A 23598-nucleotide genomic window follows, 5' to 3' on the forward strand; every position below is an offset into this window, starting at 1 on the left:
GTGTTCACTCCCCCAACTTCAAAAGTGAATAAATTATGTTAATCCTGTTCTCCTGCACAGCGTGTGTGTGGCTTTGCAGCTTTTCTCGGCTGGAGTCTTTTTTTCTGCTGTGCTGATATATATTGAAATATTTTATCCGGCTTCTGATGCATTTTCAAACCTTCAAATCTTAACTGCTTGGGCGGATGAATTTCATCCATCCACTAATATCCTTAGTCGACTATCTCGTATCTGCTGTACTCCTTCACCTTTCCTAATTGTCACTTTCTCTTTTGAAGTCAATGTGAGACGATAATGTGTGCTGTCAGTGTACTCCTGGGGGCCAATTTTGGAGGGCCACATTGAATTGTAGCCACTACAGTGGCCATAGACTGTGCCAGAGTTTTCACTGGCCCCCTCAGAACCTGAATAGAGAAAGCACATGCTACACCTCCTCTGTCCCCATGAAGGGATGATTCTACTCCTATATGCCTGCAGCTGTATCACCCAGTACAGCAATCTCCTCCAATCTCTCCAGCTAAACAGGAGCTCAAGCCCCTTCCTCCAATCTGGAGAGACAGGATCTCAAGATCTTCAGTGGAAGACTTGACTAGAAGAACCCCAAAGGCTGGGTCTAGCTCCATTACTCTAGCCTGAATTATTGGGGGAGGGGCGGGGAAGGGGAGAACAATACTCAGGGATTCCAAAGGAAAAGAACTGGAGTACTTGTGGCACCTTAGAGACTAACAAATTTATTAGAGCATAAGCTTTCGTGGGCTACAGCCCACTTCATCAGATGCATAGAATGGAACATACAGTAAGAAGAAATATATATACATACAGAGAAGGTGGAAGTTGCCATACAAGCTGTGACAGGCTAATTAGTTAAGATGAGCTATTATCAGCAGGAGAAAAAAACTTTTGTAGTGATAATCAAGATGGCCCATTTAGACAACTGACAAGAAGGTGTGAGGATACTTAACTTTAGGGAAATAGATTCAATCTGTGTATGACCCAGCCACTCCCAGTCTCTATTCAAACCCAAGTTAATGGTATCTAGTTTGCATATTAATTCAAGCTCAGCAGTTTCTCGTTGGAGTCTGCATAATCCAAAAGGCTGACAAAGGAGGTGCTGTCGTCATCATGAATAAACTGGAATATGAACAAGAGGCTGCTAGGCAGCTCTCTAACTCCACATTCTACAGGCCATTATCCTCTGATCCCACTGAAGATTACCAAAAGAAACTGCACCATCTGCTCAAGAAACTCCCTGAAAAAGCACAGGAACAGATCTGTGCAGACACATGCTTAGAACCCCGACCTGGGGTATTCTATCTGCTTCCCAAGATCCATAAACCTGGGAATTCTGGACACCCCATCATCTCAGGCATTGGCACCCTAACAGAAGGATTGTCTGGCTATGTAGACTCTCTCCTCAGGCCCTACACTCCCAGCACTCCCAGCTATCTTCGAGACACCACTGACTTCCTGAAGAAACTACAATCCATCGGTGATCTTCCAGAAAACACCATCCTGGCCACTATGGATGTAAAAGCCCTCTACACCAACATTCCACACAAAGATAGACTACAAGCCATCAGGAACAGTATCCCTGATAATGTCACGGCAAACCTGGTGGCTGACCTTTGTGACTTTGTCCTCACCCACAACTATTTCACATTTGGGGACAATATATACCTTCAAGTCAGCGGCACTGCTATCGGAACCCGCATGGCCCCACAGTATGCCAACATTTTTATGGCTGACTTAGAACAACGCTTCCTACGCTTTCGTCTCCTAACACCCCTACTCTACTTGTGCTACATTGATGACATCTTCATCATCTGGACCCATGGAAAAGAGGTCCTTGAGGAATTCCACCATGATTTCAACCATTTGATGATGGCCTAAATGTGTGGACAACCAGTACTGAACCGATTAACACTGCTAGTAGCCTAATATTACTAACCTGGTATTAAGGCTGCTAGATATAAAGCTAAGGCCCTGATCATTTTTTGTAATTAAAGATCCCAAGGCACTTCTCTCAAGAGATAATCTCTGTATCCTGGTGGCATTCCAGCTTGAGTCAGATCCTCTCTCCTTAAAGTTTCCCCCGTGGTTTTAATTAGAGAAGTTACTCTTTCCTACTTTCCTCCCTAAAATCTGATGTGCAGTGTTGCTGGTGCAGAATATCGGCTATGGTCCAGTTCCAGAGGTGGCTACATTTCAGTGTCATCTGAGCTTCTGTGTATACTGCCTGTGAGAACTATGGGATTAGTTTTGGGAAAATGTCAGTAGTGCTATGTTTTTCTTTAGATAAAGCCCCAGAAATTCTGATTTTTAACAAAACTATCTCAACCCCTGGAGGCTGGGGAAAAAACAAAACTGGAAACTTGGCCAGAACAGTCTCTCATGAAATTGCTGGTTTCCTTGCTTCTGGATTATCCATAAACAAATACAATTTACACTTTTTTTTTGTATTTCCAATGCTGGAAGCACAACATATGTAATGCAGGTTCAAACATCTGTGCCCACACTTTAGTGTAAGAGTTTAAAATGGGTCCCTGCAGAAATGGTTAATCACAAAGGGGGTTTGCGGGTGAATTCTAATACACACTACTGCCTCCCCCATGGAAGTCTTGTGGGAGTAGCTCTCTCATATTTCTAGCCTGTTTGAGCTAACTGCTGTGTGGGTGGGAATGATTTCAGAAAAGAAGGCCAGAAACAGGAGAAGAAGAAGGCAGCAGAAATCTTTGGATATGAATGGAGAAAATTGCATAAACTGCATATATGGAGAGAGAGAGGCAAGAAGAAGAAACTCCTTTATTAGAGGTAGGAAACACTCTGCAAGGAGGTGAGAGAGGGCAGATGCCTTTACTCAGAACAAAACACAACCAGTTATTCCAGGCAGAAGTCATTTGCTGTGGCATCTGTTCTTCTATTGGGCCACTCTCTGAACTGCTGTGCTGTGGTACATGCAGCTGCTGCTGCCAAGTGCCATCCTAATTTAGGGAACCCACTGTGCGTCTGAGCCTGAAATGCTTGGGGGAAAGGACAATTCAGCTTCATTTTGTAGGAGACAGCACTCTAGCTGTACCACCTGCTGCACATTTCCGGACAGTCCTTCCTAAGAGACATCTAAAGAAATGAAGCAGTCATGGGTTGAGTGAAATGGTTGTGTCATATATTAGATGCTCGCTAAGAGGTTGAAATCAAATGGTGGCAATACATGGTCACTGTTTAGCATGGAAATAGGTTGAATAGCTGGTTCCCTAGAATCCATGGATTGGCATTTTCCTTATATTTAAAGATTTGGAAGAGGAGGCGAGGAGTAAGATGGCAAAGTGTGTGGATGATACAGAATTGCTTAGTTTAGACAAGGTAGTCAGTAAGAAACCCAGTCAGGGACAAATCATAACCTGAGGCATGTGCTCCCCAGCATGGGCTACTTGCAATGTGGGTCATAGCAAAAGCATGGAGTTCAGCATCGGTGGGGTTGCTGGTTCCTCTCCCAGGTGTGTAGACGGGAGAGTGGGCAGGCAGAGTTGTAGATCCTTGACTCCACGCTCCAACTGGAGCTGGTGAGGAATTTTTCAACTAAAATTTTTCTTGTAGGAAATGCCGATTTGTTGAAACCAAAACTCTATGTGGAAACACATCAGGTTAACGGAAACTTTAATCAGGAAGGTTCCTCAAGTCTAAAATGCAATTTCTTGTCAAAATGAGAGAGACCAACCCTCCCAGAATAACCAATAGCTTGGTTATCTGGGCATCTGGGATGTGGGAGTCCCTCACTTAATCTCTCCTGTTGGAGCTGTTTTACTTTGTATAAATTAAATATTCATTGGGCCAGAGAGAGAGACTGATTGACTCTGATTTAGGCAGAGCAGGGACTTGAAGTTGGGTCTCCTACATCCCAGGTGAGAGCCCGAGTTGGTATTCTGGAGCGGGTTGGTTAATCTCTCTCTGTTTTTTGTGAACATTTTTGAAAAGTCTTGGTTTTGCTCCGACATGGAATGAAAACAAATTTTGAAAGCTGCAGAAGTTTTTTGGAATTCTTGTTTGCTGCCCAGCCCTATTCCAAATGTGCTTGTTACCATAGCTGAGTTGGAGTGGAAGTGGATATCAGCTGTGGCAGGATAAGGGCTGGAAGAACTACAGACTGAATTGTGGCTGAGGCACAATTTGGATTCTGGTCTTCTGGAGCAGCGCAACTAAGAGCTCATCTGCGCACTGTGTTAGTCCGCACCAGTGGGGTGTAAATTTTAATCTGCACCAGCACGCCGTGCACTAACTGGCCATTGTGCACCTTGCTGGCATGCACTAAAAGTTCCCTAGTGCTCATTAACGTAGCACTGTTTGAAATGGGACTATGTTAACGTGCGTTTAGGGGACTTTTAGTGCATGCCTGCAGGGTCCACATGGCCAGTTAATGCATGATACGCTGGTGCAGACTAATGCACTGTGTAGACAAGCCCATGAGTCTTATTCAGGACTTTTGGTAACTTCATGATCTAGCCCTTAGGATGGGGAAGACAGTGAGGAATTCTAGAAGTACTGAACAAAACTAGGCAGTGGGCAAAATGCTGGCAGATGAAATTCAGTGTAAACAAATATAAGATAATACAGATTAGAGGGAAATGCACTTTTATACTGATCAGTTCTAAATTAACTGTAAGCATTCAGTAGATAGATTTAGGCCTCATTTTGGACAGCTAAGTGAAAACTCCTGCTGGGTAGTTTTAAAAACCCAAACGTTTAGTTTGTATTAAAACCTACCGAGAGCCAGTAGCCTACTGGTCATCACAATCACTGTCAAATGTATGTTCGGATAATATTTAAGGAATTAGGTATCCGTACGAAAAAGTATGTTCTTAAGGCAAGTAATCAGGAGGTGACAGGTCTGAGACAGGTTCCTTTCAAACAAGAGGTAAAGATGCTTATCTCTGTGGCTAGTCACATGTGTAGTGGGCATTGTATGTCTCACAATTAATGCCTGTCTGCATACTGAGCCAAATGCTAATCAAAATTAAGCAAAATCTTCAAGAGAGGAAATTGACAGGTAGAAATAAACAGCAGGAGGGGATCCTATTTATGGAGTAAAGACAGTGCATTCTTGGGGTATGTCTGAGGGTGCAGAGGTACACCCTGGATCCTTCACTGAGGAGGCAAGCTAACAGCATATTTGACTTATGAACAGAGGATCACAGACAAGCCTGGCTGTAAAACACTGGAAGGATGTGGGTGAGCATTGCTTTGCAAGACATGAAAGTATCCAATTAAGTAAGTTTAGGTTCTAGAATGTGTGTAATCACTTTATTTTATATATAACCATTTCTTTCCAATACATCTACTTGCTATCACTTGGGTCTGTATACTTTGTTAAACAAACGTTTACTTGTTTTCACTATAAACATATCTGAGTGTTGTTTGTCCAGCGGAGAGGTGATCTGAGGTGAAAGTGGTAAGCTGGGGTGTGCTGCTTCTTTGGAACCAGCAAATCTGTGAGTGCTGTGAGTGCCCAGTGCCTACAGGGCTGCACATTCCAAGGTGACGCTAGGAGGTGTCTGGAATTGGAATTTGCCAGTACTAACCAGCAGAGAGAGAGAGCAGGCCCTACATAGGCCTAGAGGGGAGTGCTTGTGTTTCCTGTGGCTATTGGAGTTGGGGAACTGACCCCGGCAGGCACAGACCAGGTTTACTCACCTTAAAGGCAAATGGTCGCCAGGTGCCTCACAACACTGAGGACCCCTGGGAAGCATCCCATTAAACTAAGGCCCATATATTAGAGCACTGATGGCAGCAGAAACCTCCTCCTCATGCATTCAGGGAGTGTGTAACATAAACCACATCACACAAACATTACTGTGCAGTGGCTGGTGCTAGATCATGTTATGAATATGGGGAATAAAAATACCTTCATTTTACAGAGTGTTTTTCATCCACAATGCTCAAAATGCTCTATAAGACAAGTAGCATTAACCCCATTTTACAGATGGGGAAACTGAGGCATAATGATTTGACCAAGGTCACCCCCCAGTCCAGTGGCAGAGCCAAAAATAGAACCGAGGTTTCCTGAGTCCTGATCCAGTGCCCCAGTCCCTGAGTCCCACTAGTCAGGAGAATAGCTACAGTCACTTTTTGCAAGTGAGCAGATTTAAGCTAGCAAATATATAAGCAGTAAGAATATTCAAACCATTATATGCAGTCCTTAAAACTTATTAGGTCTTCCATACTTTTGTATGGCTCTGGTTTTATTTTTTAATTTAAACACTTTTAGCATTTTGTTTGTCATGTTTCTCACACTGGGAACTTTAAGTTACAGTTACTGTGTTGATCCAGGACACACCACACGATCCATTGTCTACAGCCAAGCTCTAAGATACAACCGCATTTGCTCCAATCCCTCAGACAGAGACAAACACCTACAAGATCTCTATCAAGCATTCTTAAAACTACAATACCCACCTGCTGAAGTGAAAAAACAGATTGACAGAGCCAGAAGAGTACCCAGAAGTCACCTACTGCAGGACAGGCCCAACAAAGAAAATAACAGAACACCATGAGCTGTCACCTTCAGCCCCCAACTAAAACCTCTCCAGCGCATCATCAAAGATTTACAACCTATCCTGAAAAATGATCCCTCACTCTCACAGATCTTGGGAGACAGACCAGTCCTTGCTTACAGACAGTCCCCCAACCTGAAGCAAATACTCACCAGCAACCACACAACAAAAACACTAACTCAGGAACCTATCCTTGCAACAAAGCCCAATGCCAACTCTGTCCACATATTTATTCAAGTGACACCATCATAGGACCTAATCACATTAGCCACGCCATCAGGGGCACGTTCACCTGCACATCTACCAATGTGATATATGCCGTCATGTGCCAGCAATGCCCCTCTGCCATGTACATTGGCCAAACCGGACAGTCTCTACGCAAAAGAATAAATGGACACACATCTGACATCAGGAATCATAACGTTCAAAAACCGGTAGAAGCACACTTCAACCTCTCTGGCCACTCAGTAAAAGATTTAAGGGTGGCAATTTTGCAACAGAAAAGCTTCAAAAACAGACTCCAAGGAGAAACTGCTGAGCTTGAATTAATGTGCAAACTAGATACCATTAACTTGGGTTTGAATAGAGACTGGGAGCGGCTGGGTCATAACACAGATTGAATCTATTTCCCTAAAGTTAAGTATCCTCACACCTTCCTGTCAGCTGTCTAAATGGGCCATCCTGCTGATCACTAAAGTTTTTTTCTCCTGCTGATAATAGCTCATCTTAACTAATTAGCCTCTCACCGTTTGTATGGTAACTTCCACCTTATCTGCATGTGTATGCGTATACATATATCTCTCTGACTCTATGTTCCATTCTATGCATCCGATGAAGTAGCCCACGAAAGCTCATGCTCTAATAAATTTGTTAGTCTCTCAGGTGCCACAAGTCCTCCTGTTCTTTGTGTCGAAGAATTACACAAGAGCTGAAATGCAGACTGCTACCAGAGACTGCAGAGCACGTGGTATTTTGCAAATGAAGCCTGCAAGATTTGTGTACAAGTATGAGCACATTCCTACTCCAGGCACTGTAGTTAATGAATCAGATGATGACTATAATACATTATATTGTCTGTCAGAGGTTAATTGCTCTTGCCCTCTTTGTCTTTTCTCCATATGGAGCACAGCCTTTTCCTTCTCCTTCACTCCTGCCAAGTGACAACTGTTGTTGAAAACAGCTTGGTGGTTTGTTACCCTGTATCAGGTGTGCCATACACTGTCTGTCCAGCATAACCTGCAGACATTTGGAGATAGCAACATGGTGTGTTCCAGTTTGGATGCATTATACACTGCCTAGATGTTAACTCTTCCTGCCCTCTTAGTCTTTCTCCTCTGGGGTGCCCAGCTCTCTTTTTCCTTTCTCTCTCTCCTGATGCAAGTGACAACACCTGTGTCAGCAGCCGTAGGGTTCATCCTGTACATCAAGTATTGTAGCGGAACACTAGTGGCTTCGTACTTGAGGTTGCATTTTGACTTGCACTCACCACGATAAATCAAGAGTATTATCTACGTTGCTGTAATGCCCAGATTGTACTAGATGCTCTACAGAGGTACAGGAAGGATCAGCCTCTGCCCCGAAGAGCTTACAATTTAAAAAGACAAATAGATAACCAGACCTATGTGGGGGAAGTGAACGTGATACAATGTATATAATAACTAGGGCTGTTGATTAATTGCAGTTAACTCACATAATTAACTCAAAAAAATTAACTGTAATTAAAAGAATTAATTGTGATGAATCACACTGTTAAACAATAGAATACCAATTGAAATGTATTAAATATTTTTGGATATTTTTCTACTTTTCAAATATATTGATTTCTATTACAGCACAGAATACAAAGTGTACAGTGCTCACTTTATATCATTATTTTTATAACAAATATTTGCACTATAAAAATGGTAAACAAAAGAAATAGTATTTTTCAATTCACCTCGTACAAGTACTGTAGTGCAATCTCTTTATCATGAAAGTGTAACTTACACTGTAGATTTTTTTTGTTACATAAAAACTGCACTCAAAAACAAAACAATGTAAAACTTTAAAGCCTACAAGACTACTCAGTCCTATTTCTTGTTCAGCCAATTGCTAAGACAAACAAGTTTGTTTACATTTACAGGCGATACTGCTGACTGCTTCTTATTTACAATGTTATCTGAAAGTGAGGACAGGCATTCACATGGCACTTTTGTAGCTGGCATTGCAAGGTATTTACGTGTCAGATATGCTAAACATTCATATGTCCCTTCATGCTTCGGCCACCATTCCAGAGGACATGCTTCTGTGCTGATGATGCTCATTTAAAAAATAATGCGTTAATTAAATTTGTGACTGAACTCCTTGGGGGAGAATTGTATGTCTCCAGTTCTGTTTTACCCACATTCTGCCATATATTTCATGTTATAGCAGTCTTGGATGATGACCCAGCACATCTTCGTTTTCAGAATACTTTCACAGCAGATTTGACAAAACACAAAGAAGGTACCAATGTGAGATTTCTAAGGATAGATACAGCCCTCGACCCAAGGTTTAAGAATCTGAAGCGCCTTCCAAAATCTGAGACTGATGAGGTGTGGAGAATGCTTTCAGGTGTCTTAAAAGAGAAACACTCTGAAGCGGAAACTACAGAACCCAAACCACCAAAAAAGAAAATCAACCTTCTGCTGGTGGCATCTGACTCAGATGGTGAAAATGAACATGCATCGGTCTGCACTGCTTTGGATTGTTATCAAGCAGAACCCATCATCAGCATGGACATGTATTCTGGAATGGTGGTTGAAGCATGAAGGGACATATGAATTTTTAGTGCATCTGGCACTTAAATATCTTGCGATGCGGGCTACAACAGCGCCACGAGAATGCCTGTTCTCACTTTCAAGTAACATTGTAAACAAGATATGGGAAGCATTATCTCCTGCAAATTGTAACCAAACTTGTTTGTCTGAGTGATTGGCTGAAGTAGGACTGAGTGGACTTGTAGATTCTAAAGTTTTACATTGTTTTATTTTTGAATGCAGTTACAAATGTAGAATTATGTACAAAAAGTAAGTTTAAGTTTCATTATAAAGAGATTGCACTACAGTACTTGTATTAGGTAAACTGAAATATAGTATTTCTTTTGTTTATTTACAGTGCAAATATTTGTAATAAAAATAAATATAAATTGAGCACTGTACACTTTGTATTCTGTGTTGTAATTGAAATCAATATATTTGAAAATGTAGAAAACATCCAAAAATATTTAAATAAATGGTATTCTATTATTGTTTAATGGCGCGATTAATCACGATTAATTTTTTAATCACTTAACAGCCCTAATAATAATAAGCAACAGCTTATTATTTTGATCTGTCTATATAACTGAATCCCATCTATCTTCCACCTAGGCATTATTAGGGAGCGGATTTCTTGTGGGCATTGTGGCAGTAGAGGGTCCTGAGAAGGATGTGAATGAGGAAAGAATGAAGAAATAAATGAGAGCCAGAAGACCAGCTCTGGTGTTCTGTGGAAGAAACCATCAAGGTGGTGGGAGGAGGAGACATATTGGACCCCGAAGCTGGGATAATGAAGCAGAGAGGGTAGGAGGCAATGTGATGAGACCGGGGGCAGATAAGTAGGTGAGACACAATTATGCAGGTCCTTGAAAGACAATAGGTATGAACTTGAACTGGTGGAGAAGGGGGAGTTAGTGGAGGGTGATGTAGTCAGATCTATAATAACACAATGATAGACAAGGAAGGTGATCTAAGCAACTACATTTTGCATAGACTGGTGGCGAAGAGTTGTGTGTGTCAGGGAGTCTGGCAGGGTTTAACAAACTGTGAGGTTTATTTTGAGTTTCAGGTCCACCAAAGTTAGAAATTCCAAGTTAACATCAAGAAGACCCAAAGATTTCACCCAGTTCCACTTTCGCCCCTCATGGGGCAAGAAGATGACTCGTTCTCTGTGCCCATTTAGTCATCTCTGCTTTGGGACTTCCAACAGGTGTCAGCCAGTTGTGAGAGTGACACACTTCTGTCCACTGGGAAGTGGGATTAAAAACTCAATTACAGGCCACTAAGCTACTGTTCAAGTTTCCACCACTCCTCCAAAGGAGCAGAGGAAGATTGCTGAAGCAAGTTTCACAGAAACTGGTGCCGGGGGCAGAGGTGCACCTGTGGTAAGTGTGGTTCAATGATGTCGCTGACTGGATGGGATGCAGTATGACGTGTTTCTCCAGGCTGTGTGAAGACCACAAAACTGAGGAAGATTGCTGGCCAATGACTCTTGTGTGTTGTGTGTTCAGTGTGATGTGCCTCTGTGGTGTTCTGCAGTCTGAAACAATGTATATATGTCAACAATTGTTGGGTATCTGCTTTTGATACCCAGTGACGTTGGTTGTGCTCGAATACAAAAGAGAGGTGAAATATTCAGTATTCCACTACCAGCCTATACCCCAAACAAGCTTTTGAGGAACATGAGTTTGGAAGTCTTTAGTATAAGCCAAGCATAAAATAGGTATTTTACAGCAAGTGTCTGATCCAAAGCCTATTTAAATGAATGAAGTAAATGGAAAGATGCCTCTTGTCTTCATAACTATCAGCGATGGTGATTAGTTTGGATATGTGTTACTATGCGGGCCAAGTTAGTACTTTAATCCTTATGCACCACTTACTGCCACTAGCCCTCAGCTTTACATCTGGAGTAGCAGCACAGGGAGGTTACTGAGAAGAAGACAGCTTCTTCCTCATGCCTCAGAAACTGCTTCTGCTGTTCCTCTGATCCCTTTACTACCACACAGCACTCTCAGGAGATAATTTTATTGGTTTTATGAGTAAGAAGGTCACATTCCATTATATTTATCCAGTTAACTCCCTCCTCTTTCCTCTCAAACCTGCCTTAAATGAGGAAAGGTTATAAAATTGATCAATTTTTTTCCCCAAGAGGATATAAATACTGTCATTTTTAAGGGTGATGAGAGGATTGTGTGCTAGAGGAAGATCTCTTTACTCCCAACCATTTTTTGTAGCCATAGACTTTAGAAAGGGGAGTTACAGCAAGGGAGGGGAAAAAAGACCCTAAAACAACTTACAATCTTTTACATTTCTATTTTTATGCATTTACTTTGAGATATCTGGGGTTGGTGGTCTTTCCTGACTGCATCTGAAGTGAATATTACATCAAACAGCCCAGCACAGCAGTGATCTCGCAGCACTGTCTGATATTCCCTCTGTGCACCACGTGGGGGGAGATTTCATTTCATGCATCATTCATAAACTCACTGCTGGGATTCCACAAGTCCTACATCCCCCATTCCTACTGCAATGGCTTAACACAAAAAAGATAACCATATACTCTTCTTTTGTGGATGTTGGTCAGAGATACCATAGCATACAAGGTAAAGAGGAACTGTGGATTATTTGGTTGGTTGCTTGAAAGTTTTGCTCAGGCACATTGTGTACTGTCTTGCAGGAATACTTCACAAATGTGCTGACAGAGGAGTCTCTTGTACCCTCAACACAAAGTGCAGGAGAAAACAAAATCTGTTTTGGGGTGTGAAAAGAGGCTGCTTGAGAATTTCAGTGACAAACTTAAATCTTACAGTCAGTCAAAACCGTTTATTTTACCAAGTAAAATCCATACATTATAACTTTCTCTCCCTCAAATCTAGCATAGGACTGTGTTCTCTGCATTTACCAGACTACTTTCTGTCTCCTTTCCCTCCTCGTCTCTCAACAGTCGGTGGTAGATCCTTCTCCCATATTCCTTCCACCATCTGGAGCAGCCTTTCTTTCACTAATTGGCTCTTTCACTATCCCATCTCAAGAGACATCTGTTCTCCCTGGCCTATGCTTCCTTTTCTAATAGAATAATTAACTTTTACCCCTTGATCGTTCTCCATTTCCCTTATCAGAGATGAGGTCTCTGAAACTTGGCTGTTTTTCCCATCTTTCACTTCTGCCCTACCATAGGTTCAGGTGTTTTCTGCATGGCTCATAGTAACCAAGTACATTTGTGTTTGTGAGCATAGATTGTAACCTGCTGAGCAATGTTCTCTCATGTTCTGTGGGAATGATGGTGTATAAAATCTATTGTAATTGTTTGTATTTTGCAGCTGGGTTTCAAGCTGGGCCATAAATCAGATTCCCTTTGAGCCAGTGCTGGATGAGATTATAATGAGACAACTCTCCTTACCTCAGATGTCTTCCCCAACAGTTGCTTCGCCTGCTGAGGTAGAGGCTAGATATGAAGTTCCCGACTATGGAATCAGTTCAGACAAATGGAGCAGGAGGGAATTGGGTGGAATCCCCTCCCTGAAGGAAAACCTCTTCTCCTCCCTTGCCTAAATGTCATAATCCCCATCTCCTCATTAAGTGCCATGATTTAGCATTCTTTGAAGACAATGGGAAAGTTCCCATTGATTTCTATGGTAGCAGGACTGGCCGCTACCGTAAAAGGGACCTTGCTGCCTATGTTAAATCCTGGTGGTTCTCCACCACCACCTGCCTTTCCCTCTCAGTTGTGCATGCAGTAAAGTTTTGGAGGATACAGGAGCACAGCGTAGCCCTTATATATGCCATGCTTTGCATATCAAGTTTAAACTCCATTAATAATGACTTCCGGTAACAATAACCACAGCATTTGAAATGGACACACCTCATAACACAAGTACACTAATCACACAGCTACAGTACAATTCTCATTTTTGATACCTGTAATTAACTCTGATTTATATAACTGGAAACTTGAGATGAAGCCAGAGGAAGTTTTCTAGTCAGAGAGGCCAGGACTTCAACCTTATTCATGAATTACTTGCTATCACCCCTTTTGTTTTATGGGTAATACAGGTACATAAACTACATGGTAGCAATTGCGCTATGTATTTTAGCCTTTCTGTGCAGGCCAGAAAGATCCTTGCCTAGCAAGATTAAGAAAATTCTTATTAATACTAGTAATAATAGTAACTCGTTGAACAGGATGTTAGAATACTTTGGGGCCTTAGCCTCTCACACAGTGTAAAAAACCCAAACAACAGTACAAGTATTACCTTTATGCTACCATGACCCAAGAGCTGCATCTCTTGCTGTAAAGTGCAGAGAGCTTTGAGACCAACAGGATCATCACTGCCAAAATCACATTGCTAAGAAATCAAAAGGAAAAGTCGAGCACAATGAAGAAGACTTTTCCTCTCATTCTCCCTTTTCCTTCTGTCTCTGCTCTGTTACATGTGTTTTGTGGGGATTTACTCATATGTGGTATAACACTGGTTTGAATACAGAAGAGACAAATCTTGTTGCAACTTCAGTCAGTCATTTTTTCAGGTCAGATTGCTGGTTTTGATTACTGAGGGAGATTACCAAAGGTTGTGCAGAGACCTGAGGTATAACATTTCAATATCCTTCTTTCTGTCCTTCCATTACCTTTTGCTGTAGCAGAGCTGTTACGTTGTTTCTTATTTCTAAATAGTAATGGTAAAAGCCTGGGAATTTTCTTCACTCTCTTTGAGTTGTGTCTGAAATTCGGTGTTTAAGATGGAAGTAATGAGCATCAAAGAAGATTTGGGAGTAAGATGTTACAATATTAAGAATACCATTTTTTCTTGTTCCCAAACATGTCACAGGTCATGTTGCCAAAGATGTGATGGAATTTCCTCCATGCAGTAGTTTATACACAATGTACTTTTTACTGCTGTCAGTTCACCAGGGAGGAAAAAAGTGCTCTGGGCAAACTTGTAAAGAAGTCATGCCTATCGATTGGTGAGATCCTTACTCATAAGTTATTAAAGATGTGAAAAGTTTTCATGTGATGGTGGGCCAGAGCCTTGTGCATTCTGTGGTCCTGTATTGTAACTGCTTGTTCAGTGTCCTTATAGGTTGGTGTGAAGGGTAGCACGGTGTGTATATGTGTTTTTCCCTTGGGTAATACTCTGCGTTCTGTAAAATTAAGACATTTGGCACTTCTCACTGTGAATTGAATGACAGCCTTTCATTTAGCTCCCATGACATTTACCCAATGCAGACTGAGTATAAAATGCTACCATTCTGATTTACACTCACTTTGCCTGGGTGTGAATAGCTACAAAAGGTGGAAGGTAGTCCCCCTCTTCCTCCCTCAACAGTTTCACAAGCAGTATCTCCTGCATAGAATCATAGAATCATAGAATATCAGGGTTGGAAGGGACCCCTGAAGGTCATCTAGTCCAACCCCCTGCTCGAAGCAGGACCAATTCCCAGTTAAATCATCCCAGCCAGGGCTTTGTCAAGCCTGACCTTAAAAACTTCCAAGGAAGGAGATTCCACCACCTCCCTAGGCAACGCATTCCAGTGTTTCACCACCCTCTTAGTGAAAAAGTTTTTCCTAATATCCAATCTAAACCTCCCCCACTGCAACTTGAGGCCATTACTCCTCGTTCTGTCATCTGCTACCATTGAGAACAGTCTAGAGCCATCCTCTTTGGAACCCCCTTTCAGGTAGTTGAAAGCAGCTATCAAATCCCCCCTCATTCTTCTCTTCTGCAGGCTAAACAATCCCAGCTCCCTCAGCCTCTCCTCATAAGTCATGTGTTCTAGACCCCTAATCATTTTTGTTGCCCTTCGCTGGACTCTCTCCAATTTATCCACATCCTTCTTGTAGTGTGGGGCCCAAAACTGGACACAGTACTCCAGATGAGGCCTCACCAATGTCGAATAGAGGGGGACGATCACGTCCCTCGATCTGCTCGCTATGCCCCTACTTATACATCCCAAAATGCCATTGGCCTTCTTGGCAACAAGGGCACACTGCTGACTCATATCCAGCTTCTCGTCCACTGTCACCCCTAGGTCCTTTTCCGCAGAACTGCTGCCTAGCCATTCGGTCCCTAGTCTGTAGCGGTGCATTGGATTCTTCCGTCCTAAGTGCAGGACCCTGCACTTATCCTTATTGAACCTCATCAGATTTCTTTTGGCCCAATCCTCCAATTTGTCTAGGTCCTTCTGTATCCTATCCCTCCCCTCCAGCGTATCTACCACTCCTCCCAGTTTAGTATCGTCCGCAAATTTGCTGAGAGTGCAATCCACACCATCCTCCAGATCATTTATGAAGATATTGAACAAAACCGGCCCCAGGACCGACCCCTGGGGCACTCCACTTGACACCGGCTGCCAACTAGACATGGAGCCATTGATCACTACCCGTTGAGCCCGACAATCTAGCCAGCTTTCTACCCACCCTATAGTGCATTCATCCAGCCCATACTTCCTTAACTTGCTGACAAGAATACTGTGGGAGACCGTGTCAAAAGCTTTGCTAAAGTCAAGAAACAATACATCCACTGCTTTCCCTTCATCCACAGAACCAGTAATCTCATGATAAAAGGCGATTAGATTAGTCAGGCATGACCTTCCCTTGGTGAATCCATGCTGGCTGTTCCTGATCACTTTCCTCTCATGCAAGTACTTCAAGATTGATTCTGTATCTGTGCAGCTATGCGGCTGTAGCTGAGAGCTCTCCCGTTGGCATAGTTAATCTACCTCCCTGAGAGGCGGGAGAAGCTCTCCTGTTAACAGCACTGTTTACACGGGGGCCTAGGTCGGTATAATGACGTCACTCAGGGTGTGGATTTTTCACACCCCCTGAGCGACGTCGTTATACCCACATAGGTCTGTCGTGTAGACCAGACCTCAATGTCTTCTTAGGCAGATATTACACATTGAAGTAGATCACCCGTTGCCTTTGTAAGATTTACTTCTTATGTGATGCCTGCAGTACATGAGGCAATTATTATTCATGTGTATTTAGAACTGAATGAAATGGTCACAATGGGCAATAACTCATCCTTCCTCACCCCATCCCTTCCCATTGACTTGTTGTCCCCACTTGCCAGACCTAAAATAGCAACACTCTGAGAGCTCTTGGGGGGGCGAGAGACTGTTCTGTAAAGGGATGCAGTGAAAATAACGAAGAAACATTCCTTTTAGTTTGGGGGACCCTAGAGTTTGGAGCTAGTGCCCCCACCTCGTTCTGCGAATCCCTGTAATCTGTAGGTAAGAGACCCCTCCTCATGTGGAGCAAGGAACTATATCGTGAAGGCCCCCTCTCCTGTTGTCAAAGCTCCGCTGTCTAAGTCCCCCTGCAGCTGCTCAGTACCAGCGGTGGCAGTGTAGCTGTCTGCTGCATTACCTCATGACTGAGCTGTTGCAGGGCTTCCTTTGTTCCACAACACCCTCCAAGCCCTGGCACTGCACCCAGAACTCCAGGGCATTTCCTCCGCAGGGTACCTATGGAAAGCGAGGAAAAGCTGCTGCAGTACCTTCCACCCAGGAAGGGTACATTTAAAGTTTGTGCTGGATTGACATCTCTGTGGACTGAAGTCCTCTCCGTACACAGGAGGAGTGCCGTGGAGCCTTCCTCACATTATCCCACCCCTGTGCCTCAGACATGACCTGATGGTGCCACTCCCATACATGTGTGACTGAAAGGATAGCTCTGCTGCCCCACACCCATACATGTGTAACCCTTCTGCCAGGTGGAGCCAGCAGCAACCAGGGCCTGGTTCAATGTCTAGGGGTTCCTTTTCAACAATACAATACAGAACGGGCTCAAGCCCCCATCCAGTAACCTAGGAAAATTACACACCACCCCTGGGTGCCTCTGAGAGGCAATACTTCCCCACTCGCAAGCAGAGTCTGAGTGTAGAAAAGAAACTTTTAATGAAAAGTGGGAAGTCACCCAACATTAACTGGGGAAAATGCCACAAGCAGGATTCATAATCATAAAACCATGAGCAGGACACCCACCCCAGAGTGCGTGGGGCAGTGTCTTCTGCCTCGTGTTCTTGAGTTCTACAACCAAAAGTTCTTTTTCTGTGCCCCTCTCTGCTCCCTCACCATACCCCACTCACAGTGGTTGTCCTTGGTCAGTGAGGACCCAGAGTTCAGAAGTGGATCTGTGTGAGTTCACCTCCCACGCGGGGAAGAAGACACCTGGCTTGCTCCACCATCTGAGCACTTGCTCTGGCTGGCCGCCTCGCCAGCTGCTGTTCCTCACCGCCTGGCCACCCTGCCAGCCGCTGTTCCTCGCTGCCTGGCTGCCCTGCCAGCCACTGTTCCTCATTGCCTACCTCCAGCCAACTGCTTGCCACATTCGCCAGCCACCCGTCAGTCACCTCCTGCTGCCACCTGCCTTTCTGCTGTGACCTCTGTAAGTCAGTCTCTTAGTGATTTTTTTTTAAAGCTCTCAGCAGGCTGGGCAGAAACGCTACCCCGTCACAAGTGATTTCAGCTCTCATTGAGTACGTAACATAACAAAAGTCTCTTAATGAAGCCTATTTACCTCTATCATTGAGCAGTAGGGAGGAACAGGTTAAACCAGACCAGGTATCCTTAGGGAGGGTCCACACCTCCTGGCTGGGACACCTGTCTCCATCCTTCTTACTTTTACAGGGGTCTGGCATTCGAGCTCCTGGTTTAACGAGATCCTTTCAGCTGAGGGTGACCCCCTCATATGGGACAGGTCCCTTTATTCATACAGTAAAGACAACAACACTGATGACAGCATTTCCCTAACCCTGCATTCAGTACTAAGGTGATTGTAACCCAACACCAGCCAAAGTTGATCACTTTGAGAAACACCGCTCTATCTGCTGGATAAGCAGAGTACGTTTGTTCATATAAATACAGTTTGCTCCTGAAGTCTCTCCCCTTCCCAGCTTGCTGTTGGGGAGAGTTCATTCAGACCCTGCTTACACATGCATAACTGGGGACTTCAACACATCATATTCTCTGTGGATCACGCACAGAGGGGAATGCATAACATGCACTGACTAGTGGGCTACACAGAGCACACAGGCAGCTATTTGGCTGCAGGGAGTTAGGCAGCACATTGGAAGGAACCATTACAACTATCATCAGTGCTAGCCTACCCAGATGTGGGGAAGAGAGGGCAGTTGTGATGTTTTTCACCTATCCATTGACCAAGCTGCTCAGGCAGATCTTCAGCACCTGTAAAGCAGCCTAGCTCCATTGAAATCAACAGAGCTATCTCAATTTTCCCCATCTGAGACCCCTACATTTTTAAGACACTGCAAATACTACAGAATTTCCAGTGTGAGACAACTTGCAGTTAGGGGTGCTCTATCTGCAAAGAACCTATAATATCTATCTGCCTTTCACTGTAAAATGCTGAGGGACCAGTGACCGAGAATAAACAGGGTCATACGAAAAGAGAAAAGACACAGGATGGCATAAATGTCGTACGAAGCTATTTGATGTGTTTAACGCCACTATTTTTTGTGATTTACTAGTTTGGTTTGAAGTGTAGACAATCAATCTGCTGTAATAGCAAAGGAATATTCTCTATTACAGCTGTAAGAGATAAATAAAATAAAGCTGTAGCATAGTTCTGCATCTTTCTTGCTGCAGGGGCTGAGAGGAAAATCTACTTTGAAGAGCTAAGCCTTCGATGAGGTGAAAGAAAGGAAAAAAACAGACAAGGGCTGTGCAGAAAAACCTCAGACTGGGAGATGGGACAAGTCCTGGGAGGGAAAAAAGGCTTTCACTAAAGTTCCAAAAACCAGCTCTTGTACCACCTAGACAATATGTTTTGCTTAAAAAGATGAACAACCGAGGAGAGAGGAACTAAGAGGTGAAAGTGCAAGTGTCAGGAAGACCAAGTGAAAGAAGCCCTTGAGATAGGAATAAAGGAAAAAAAAAGAGATGAAAAAAGAAAGAGAAATAGTAACTAGAGATTCTCTTTCTTTGTGAAGACAGTAGCCTGCAGACTCGTCCCACTGCACCAGATAAAGTGTGTTGAATGCAGTAAATTCTTGTTACCAAAGGAGCCCAAGCAAAAACCTTAAGAGACATCAGGTGCTGTACCCTGCTTACTGCTGGCCACAGGTGGGATTTGAGTTGTCATTTGACAACTCATAACAAAGAGATCTAAATAAATAAATAAATAATCTTCTGGATCTTCAGCTGTCTTTTGTTCTAAAGTTAGGAAGTTTTATGTTGAAAAGCACAGTTAACTATTATAGTCTATAATATTGCCATTTGACTCATCTATCCTCGAGGCTTTCTTTCTCCTAGACAACTCCCCCTACCAGGGGTCAGCTTCTGTCTTTGGCACCCCCCTAGGAGTTGGTAGGCGAACCTGGTCCACCCTCTCTCCTGGATTCGAGTCCAGGGCCCATTGTAAGATGCTAAGTCCTGTACCCCTAATGTGCTATTTTGCTGCCTTCCTGGCAGACTCCTCTTTCCCAATAGGCAAAGTACTTGGAATCAAAGATAAAGTCTCAGACCTTCTGAGACTCACAAGTCTCTTCCCTTTTAGTTCAGCAACATTGCTACAGCTAGAGCACAGTAGCTCCCGCAGTGCGCCTTCTCAGAGTACAGCTCAGTTCACCTCCACTATCTGCTCTTCTCCTGAGCTGGGCTGCTTTCCTTTTGAGCGCCTCCTCCAAGCCATGCATGCTTTGCAGGTGCAGCAGGGTAGGGCTGCCTGACCCCAGAGCAGCTGCTTAACCCCTTCCATATGGTGCAGAGTTTGTATATTATGGGCAAAATTATGCTTCCCTCCCAACCCAACCTGGGGGGAACACCTGAAGCTCCTTGCCTAATCCAGAGGGCTACCCCTGCTGGACTTTTTATATACTCTGAAAGGGCTGGACATAAAATGTGTAACCGGCCTGGAGAGCTGAGTCTCAGAAGGGGCAGACCACCGTGAGACCAGAGTGGCTGTCAGTCGGAGGGTAACAGGAAAGGAGAGAACCTGCCATGAGCTGTTTAACCACTAGGTGGCATCTGTGGTGTGTGACCCCCCCTCACTGCAACACAACTGGGACCAGTCGTCTATCTCAAAATCTCTACAACCAGTAGTAAGTTCCTCAAGCAAACAGTCAAGTCATCTACCCAACTGGAACCTGGTTCACGTTAATGTGAACTTTGGTTTGCATTATACAAACCTCACTCTGTGTTTGATCCAGGGAATGCTCAGCAGAGATCTCACACATCTGTCATGGCATCGTCCCCAAGGCACCATACTGAAACCCGGGACCTAAGCATCCCATACTTCTGAAGGGTTTGAGATCTGGATATGAATTCTGCAGCTTCATCCTATTATTAAAATACTAACTTGGTCCAAGTTTGGATTTATTAGCTTACTTAATCCTGATCACAATCAGTGTTGTTGGCTACTTGCCATTCCTAGCAATGGTGCTCTTTGTAACTGAGTATGCCATGAGATTCAGCTCTTGTTCTTCATAGCCATTTCTGTTGCTTGGTTTTTCTATTCTCTGTTCTGTTTCCAAAATCATCTCGCATTCATATGGACTTTTGTTATTAGCCTGTTGTTTTCTGACTTGGTTTCAAGGTAAACTCCCCTCTTTAGACTGTGCTGTTACTCATTATTCAAATGATGGACTTGTGAACCATTGCAGCACAGGCTCATTATGTTGGTTATCCAAGATGGTTTGAACTTAGTCATTTTTCACTATGCTCTTATACTAAAAGAAGCTTTTGTGGGGAATTAAGCTGATGTTCATTCATGAAGAAAATATTCAAAAAGTTGAGCCTCGGGAGGAATGGATGATTCAGAGGGTTTAGTAATAGGATATACCATCAAGCTTTCCCCCTATAGTTCATTGATTCAAATCCACCCTGGTCAGATGTGGCCAGAAATTATCACCATCTGACAGCTGTGGGGAGAGGAAGGCTCGCTTTGTTGTTAACTCACAAAACTGGGGGTGAGCAGCATTAGGTTGTATAATCTGCTCTGTCACTCTCCTGTGACAATAGCTAAGAATCACAGAAAAAGTTGCTTTCTTCTATTATTCAAAAAGGAATTTTATTCTAGAGCTGAAAAAAGTTATCCGTAAAGCATTTCTCTCAGTGGGGGTGGGGGTGAGGGGACGAGGAGGGATTGCTGCACTGTAGACCTTCTGCCTTGAACCTTTCTAGCCCTCCTCTTGCCCATCTTCTTTCTTCATATTAAGGAAGTAGTAGACACACACTCATGCCATTGATTTCCTGTGTGTCACTGGGCAAGTCACTTAACATCCATGTGCCTCTGTTTTCCCACCTGTAAAATGGGATTTTGCCTGCCTCACACTTTTGTTGTGAAGCTAAATTTATTAATGTTTTTAGACCACTCTGAAAATCGGGGTGGAAGTCACTACAGAAAGGCAAAGTATAATTACAAATCAGTATGCAAAATCTTTATAGAGAAGTGATAATGGGAAATAACTGGTACCTTTCCGTTATGGAGCTGGATGAACAATTTGTATTGAATTACTTACTCTGGGCTAGGCTAGACCTGACTAGACTTTGCAATCTGCTTTAAGTAAGGGGCAGCATGTAGTTGTCCTACCCCAGGAGCAGAGCAGGTACTGAATTGTAGCTCAGAGTTTCCTCACTTCCCCTATGGAGCAAGGCGTAAGCAAGCTGTGCCAGCCATTTTCTAGCCCACCTCTGAAAGTTTCCTCTCATGATAGCTCAGTTGTGCTTGCTGACAGGTTTGGGGGAGAGGGGCAGAGCCAGGGTTCTAGAAACTCCCTAACCCTGCCTGCAGATCCCCCTGCAGGTCTCTGGGCAGCCACTCTGGGTCCCTTGATGCAGATAAGCCACAAAGGGGAGTAAGAGGGTGTCTTTTTCCACCTTGCTGCCCTGAACGGCTACATAGGCCAGCTTGTTGTTAAGATATTTGTATCTTTTTGTCTAAGATTGTTGCATCTTTTTCTGTTTCTGAACTGCCTGTGAACACATCACAGTGTAGTTGAATTTACATGATATTCAAACCTTATTTCAGAACAATTTCAGCAGATACTTACTGGTCAACACTGGAAATGTTTGAAATGTGTCCTGTTGTGCTTGGATATGTATGTTCCATGATGTTCTAGCCAGGTGAGTCATACGGATTATAATCAGGTTTCCACTGTGAATTTTTGCAATTATGAAATCAAAAGTCCTCTTCTGTGATTCTTCTGCTGTACCTGTGCAATGCACGCATTCCCCGTCACGTCATCCACTGCAATATTCACAGAAAGATAACAGGAAAGTGGTCCTAACTAAATTCATTAAAAATCCAAATAGCTATTCTCAGACTCTTCTTACAGTATTCACTTGGCATGATCAACATCGATTTCATGGACTGCTTCCATATGGTAGCTACCTAGATGTTGTCTCTTTAAAAGATCCTTGAGATACATTAGTAAGACGGCATGGAAGACAGTAGCTTGTCACTTCCCTGTCCTTTTGTAATAGGGAAGAAAAATTCTCTCCACTGAAGAAATTACTGGGTGAAGTGCTATGGCCTGTATTATACATGGGGTCACAGCAGATGGTCATAGTGGTCCCTTCTGGCCTTAAAAATCTGTTAGTCTCTGGGAATGATACTCTGGCACTTTCAGGGCCGTCCCTAGCTATTTTGGTGCCCTACGCAGCCGCCCTGTGGCCCCAGGCCTCCGCTGGGGTTGCTGGGGGGGGCCCCGCCCCAGGCTTCCACGGGGCTGGCCACTTCCAGTGGGAAATGGAGTGACCTGGCTCCAGCCTCCTCCACCCCCCTGGCTCCCAGCCGCGCCACCGGAGAGTGCTGGGGGGCGGTTCCCCGCAAGCCTGGGAGCCAGGGGAGCGGAGCAGGCTGGGGCCGGGTCGCTCCACTTACCACGCGGTGAGTGCAGGGTCTGACCTGGCTGCAATCTTCAGGGGAGTCGGGGCGGGAAGAGTCGGGGCTGGGGCGGGGGCCTGGAGAAGAGCCAGAGCAGGGGCTGGAGCAGCGCGGAGCCGTGCAGTGCCGCAGGAAATTTGGTGCCCTACGCAGCTGCGTACTTTGTGTATGGGTAAGGACGGCCCTGGGCACTCTGCACAAATACTAAACTAACTTTAAAAAACAGGTGTTGAGTATTCAACACGTTATTGAACAATCTTGCAGCTTCAGAGCAACAGGGCAGCATAACTGTGTGAGTGGCATAGTTGCACCTTGTAATATGACCTAAATAACAAATCAAAGGCTCCTTAAAAAAGGGAGAAAACGTTCCTGTGTTCACCAAACTGTTGAAGCTACATGACAGCAAGCAAGTATTTTGAAAACCATGAAA

Source organism: Eretmochelys imbricata, chromosome 2, assembly GCF_965152235.1.
Source record: "Eretmochelys imbricata isolate rEreImb1 chromosome 2, rEreImb1.hap1, whole genome shotgun sequence".
Lineage (NCBI taxonomy): Eukaryota > Metazoa > Chordata > Testudines > Cheloniidae > Eretmochelys > Eretmochelys imbricata.